Source organism: Primulina huaijiensis, chromosome 9 (assembly GCF_012295235.1).
Source record: "Primulina huaijiensis isolate GDHJ02 chromosome 9, ASM1229523v2, whole genome shotgun sequence".
NCBI classification, from domain to species: Eukaryota; Viridiplantae; Streptophyta; class Magnoliopsida; order Lamiales; family Gesneriaceae; genus Primulina; species Primulina huaijiensis.
In genome coordinates this window covers 17,696,342-17,702,037 of record NC_133314.1, presented here as the reverse complement: position 1 = coordinate 17,702,037, position 5,696 = coordinate 17,696,342, and the positions used below count along the sequence as shown (strand labels likewise).

Here is a 5,696-nt window from a genome sequence, read left to right as displayed (position 1 = left end):
ATAATAATAATAATAATAATAATAATATATTATTCTTATTATTGATTGTAGGATGTCGTTACATGCTGGACCTGTTGATCCTACTGTTCTTTATCAGCAACAAACACATATATCTAATTTTATTACGACTAACAACTTGGATAACACCCTAAGAGTGCGTCGATCAGATAATTTAATTTGGAAATTGTGGAAAAGTGGTATACTACCCCATCGTGTCCGATCATGTCTAAACGAAATGGGCTTTTACGGCATCCTCTTATGTTGTGATTATGTTTATGATAATCATTTGATAACCGCTCTTGTGGAACAATGGCGCCGGGAAACTCATACTTTCCACCTGCGAGTTGGCGAGGCCACAATCACGCTACAAGATGTTGCGTTAATTTGGGGGCTGAATGTTGATGGTGATCCTATCATCGGGACTGATGTATCTTGCAAGTTTACTGTATGGCAGGTTTATTGTTATGATTGGTTAGGTTTTATACCACTTCAGACAGACTTCAGATCCAATAGTTTAAAGTTGACTACTCTGTACTTACACTGTACACAAACAATAATTGATGAAAACAGTACAAACATAGAAGTGGCACAATACTCACGATGTGTTGCTATGTTGGTTATCGGTGGTTGTATGTTACCTGATTCTGAAGGTTTTGCGGTCAAACTGTTGTACTTGCATTTTCTGCAAGATATACATAAGGTTCGTAGTTATAGTTGGGCAAGTGCTGTACTTGCATATTTATATCACGAATTGTGTTCCGTCTCTGGGTCAGGAAAACAAGAAATCGCAGGCCCTTTATACATATTGCATGTATATTTATTACAATTTTTATGTCAATGTATACTCCTTTTTATACACATTTATTAAACTCAATTGTTTTGTAGATTTGGGCATGGTCAAGAATGATTCCTCTATGTCCTGACCGCTTAGGATACAACCTCATCGCTCAACCTGAAAATGAAAACAACGGTGATAATATTCTTCAAATTCCACCATACGGAGCAAGGTAATAAAGACAACATATGATATAAAATTGATAACGTCATCTTTATTTTATAGTATTACAAATTTAATGTGCATACAAATGGAAAAATGTATTCACGTGGACACATACACCTACACATTCTGTGCGAATCATTCATGATGTACTTGAGAAGATGGGAGATTGTCAGGTGTTTACAATCTATATATTATTTGTGTAAAATAAATTAATCGTTACACTAATTTTTTTTAAATACTACCAATATAAAACATTGAAGAAAAAGTACTGTTATTATCATTTGCATAATATAAAATAATAAAACATAATTAAGCATTTTAATCATAAACTGGAAACGTAACATTATGATAAATTCATAATTTATATTCGAATACTCAAGTAAATTAATTTATATCAACGTTTACCTCAAATAGAAGTTCAAAATCAAAATTTTATCTGCAAATATATAATCACAAATAAATAAATTAACGGTTTTAATCAAAAATCGAATGAAAAACTTAATTTAAAGCATACAAACCTCATGTGCTGAAATACAATGACTTAATCGAACATTGAACGAAAATCCACAAGGAATGACCAATAAATCCAGAGAAATGAAGCACAAGAATAATACATTTGAAGCGAAGGCAAATGATATATAAGCAAATTTTCTGATAAAAAGTACGTCATGTTAGTCTTCATCAGTGATACATCAAATCACTTTAATACATGATTTTTAATCATAAATTTTTTTAAAGTCTTCTTTGTGAAATAAAAGAAAGAAACATGCATTATTGACTGCATTGGGTTGTCGGTGTTTCATATGACAGACTTCCTCCACCATCCTCTACCACCAGCGTCCAGCAAATATTTAAAAAAAAAATAAAAATCACGCCGGTTCGATAGGCGTGACTTACTTAAAAAAATATTATTAAGCAAGTCACGCCATATGAGATGGCGTGACTTGCTTTTTTTAAAAAAAATATTATTAAGAAAGTCACACCTCTTCAAGAGGCGTGACTTGCTTTTTTTAAAAAAAAAAAAAATTGAAGGTCAAGAGGCGTGACTTGCTTTTTTTTTAAAAAAAAAAAATTAAAGGCAAGTCACGCCTCTTGAAGAGGCGTGACTTGCTTTTTTTTTAAAAAAAAAAAATTAAAGGCAAATCACGCCTCTTGAAGAGGCGTGACTTGCTTTTTTTTTAAAAAAGCCTCTTCAAAAGGCGTGACACCTTAGTTTGTTAAATTTTTTTTTTACGTTATTTTATTAAGAGTTTAAGAAATTTGTGGTAAACGGTGAAAAAGCCCTGTCGACTTGCCTTCAGTCTCAATTTTCTTTGCATTTATCTTTTTTTTTTTTTGTGAAATGTGATGCCTTTGATTTATATTGATAAATTTCTTCCTGAATTAGACACTTTTTTGATACTTGGTCTTAGCCATTGTAAGATCACAACTTGACTGGGCAGTGTTTCACATGGATTGCCTTCTGCAGATTGAAAAATGCTAGGTTCCTTGTCGATACTGCCCCTTCCAGCACCGCCAGGTGATGGGAATCTTGGTCCGACTCCCCTTGCTCAAGTGATCAAGGAATCTGAGGATGAGAAAAACGGGCCTATTGAAGGCCAAACAAACGCTAATGACAAATCCAATTCAGCTCCTCTTTCGGTTGCTACCCACACTAGGACTATAGGAATTATATATTCGCCCCCTGACATCAGAAACATTGTAGATAAAACTTCCCAGTTCGTGGTGAAAAATGGACCAGAATTTGAGAAAAGAATCATAGCAAACAACGAAGGGAATGCAAAATTCAACTTTCTACATACCTCTTATCCTTACCATGCTTACTATCTGCATCGCCTATCAGAAGCTCGGGCCCAGAATCAAGTTTCCGCCCAGCAGCCTTCCCAGGATGCTCCAGAACCAGGTGCTGATGCTCCAGCTGCTGATGCAAGTGATGCTTTGACAAAGCCTGACCCTGCGTCCCAATTTAGACCTGTCCGCAAGGTACTTGAGCCACCAGAGGCAGAGCAGTATACTGTTCGGCTTCCCGAAGAAATCACATGGGAGGAACTAGATATAATTAAACTCACTGCTCAGTTTGTGGCCCGAAACGGGAAGTCATTTTTGACTGGTCTTACTAGTAGGGAGAGCTCTAATCCCCAGTTCCATTTCCTGCGGCCAACACACAGTATGTTCATGTTCTTTACATCACTGGCTGATGCATATTCAAAGGTATTGATGCCTTCCAAAGGGTTGATAGATAAGCTCCAAAGGAGTGTTGCAGGTATGACGACTATCCTTGAGCGCTGTTTGCATCGTCTTGAATGGGAACGATCACAAGAACAGGCCAGACAGAAAGCTGAAGATGAGATAGAGCAGGAGCGACTGCAGATGGCTATGATTGATTGGCATGATTTTGTTGTGGTTGAGACAATTGACTTTGCTGATGATGAGGATGAGGATTTACCTCCTCCCATGACACTTGAGGAAGTGATAAGAAGAAGCAAAATGACCACCATGGAAGAAGAGGATATTATTGAGCTCGGCAAAGAGGTGGAAATGGATATGGATGAAGAAGAGGTCCAACTGGTTGAGGATGGTATGAGGGCTGCTAGTCTTGAAGAGAATGGTGGTTTGAAGAATAATGAGGCCATCATTCCGGAAGAACCTGAACCACCATTGCGAATTATGAAAAATTGGAAGAGGCCTGAAGATAGGATCCTAACTGAAAAAGATCCAACTAACTATGTTGTCTCACCAATAACTGGAGAGCTCGTTCTCACTAATGAGATGTCGGAACACATGAGAATTTCTCTCATCGATCCTAAGTATAAGGAACAGAAAGACAGGATGTTTGCTAAGATTAGAGAGACAACTCTAGCAGCAGATGATGAAATTTCTAGGAATATTGTGGGACTTGCGAGGACACGTCCTGATATTTTTGGTACCACAGAAGAAGTTTCTAAATGTCGATGAAGCAAATCTCAAGGGACAAGTACTAGAGATAACGGTGCAATCCTTATCAGAAACAGTTGGCAGTTTGAAAGAGAAAATTGCCGAGGACATCCAACTTCCTGCAAACAAACAAAAGCTAAGCGGGAAGGCTGGTTTCCTCAAGGACAATTTATCACTTGCTTATTACAATATTGATCCTGGAGACTCCCTATCTCTATCTCTCAGAGAACGTGGTCGTAGGAAGAGATGAAACATAATACTGTGAATCCAATGTTCATTTGAACTTTGGCATTGCAATGTATGATTAAATATAATTGGGCACATGTCCTGATTTTTCCTTTTTCATTTTAGAGATTGTACTTGTCCTCGACCTCGGAAGTATTTATTATTTTTTCTTAGTATGTCATATCTGTTGGGGAAAACCCATAAACCGCAGAATCCATCATGATAAATCATTAAGAATTTGACTGAAAACTTAAGCGGAATCGTACCTGATGCCATAATCCTGAATTCTTTAGAACATGCCTTGATCTTCCAGATCTATGCGCTCTTTCCTTGAGAGAATCATTTAGTTTCTCTTCAGAACTATTTTCTTAATGGGAGAGAGAATAGTGAAAGTGATAACGCGAGATCTGGGGACCATGACCCATATATATAGATAATATTATCATTATCTTCTGATATTTCTGTTTTAGCCCATCATAAAAACAGAAATTACACTTATGTCTCTACACATTAAAGGCCCCAACAACCTATCAGATACATTAAAGCCCAATAACCCGAAACCTTATTTGATTAATTTATTTTGGGCTTAACTTAACAGACAACCCACACACATAATTATTCACATATAAGCACATATAAATTAAAATTGATCCAACAATCTCCCACTTGGGCTATATGTGCAACCTTATAATTATGTTTGTGAAATAACCTTAGGAGCTCAAAATTGTTGTCATTCTGAAATGTATCTATAACCAATCCGGTCCATCAATCTCATCAACATAGGATCAAAGCAGTCTTCGCTACACTCAAGGTAGCTAGACCCATCAATGGTCACATATGCCAACACAACTGAATGACATGGATCATGAAGTGGATGTGCAGCATGGAAATTTCATGCAATGTGACCGTAACATGCCTATTTCCAACTGGTCCTCCTTAAACTTTATTGAGATCAAACTTTAAACCATAATCAGAGTGTAACTTAACTTGAAATTTATTTCTACAGAAAATAAATTTACATAATTGTAACTGAAAATGTCCACAACTGAAAAGCATTTAAAATAACAAACTCCCATTAAAACTGAATTTCCTCAATTGACACAACACCCATACTAGCAATGTGCTCATGAAACTGTTTGGGTGGTAATCCCTTAGTAAGCGGATCCGTAACCATGGAGTTTGTACCGATATACTCAATAGACAACTTTCCACTCTGAATTCTTTCTTTAACAACCAGAAACTTGATGTCAATATGTTTTGACTTCGTCGAGCTCCTGTTGTTATTGGAATACATAACTGCTGATTTATTGTTACAATGTAACCTTAGTGGCCTTTCAATACCATCAACAATGCGCAGTCCCGTGACAAAATTTTGCAGCCATATTCCATGATTGGATGCCTCATAACACGCTACAAACTCAGCTGCCATGGTGGAAGAGGCTATAAGTGATTGTTTAGCACTCTTCCAGGAAATGGCACCTCCAGCAAGGAGATAGATGTAGCCCGACGTAGATTTCATACTATCTTGGCATCCAGC

At 36.9% G+C, this 5,696-nt stretch overlaps 1 pseudogene; it reads left to right on the top strand.

Annotated features, from left to right (window-relative positions):
• The window catches only part of LOC140984192 (probable splicing factor 3A subunit 1), a 6,009-nt pseudogene extending 1,752 nt beyond the window's left edge, over nt 1–4,257 (top strand).
• The last annotated feature ends 1,439 nt before the right edge of the window (nt 4,258–5,696 follow it).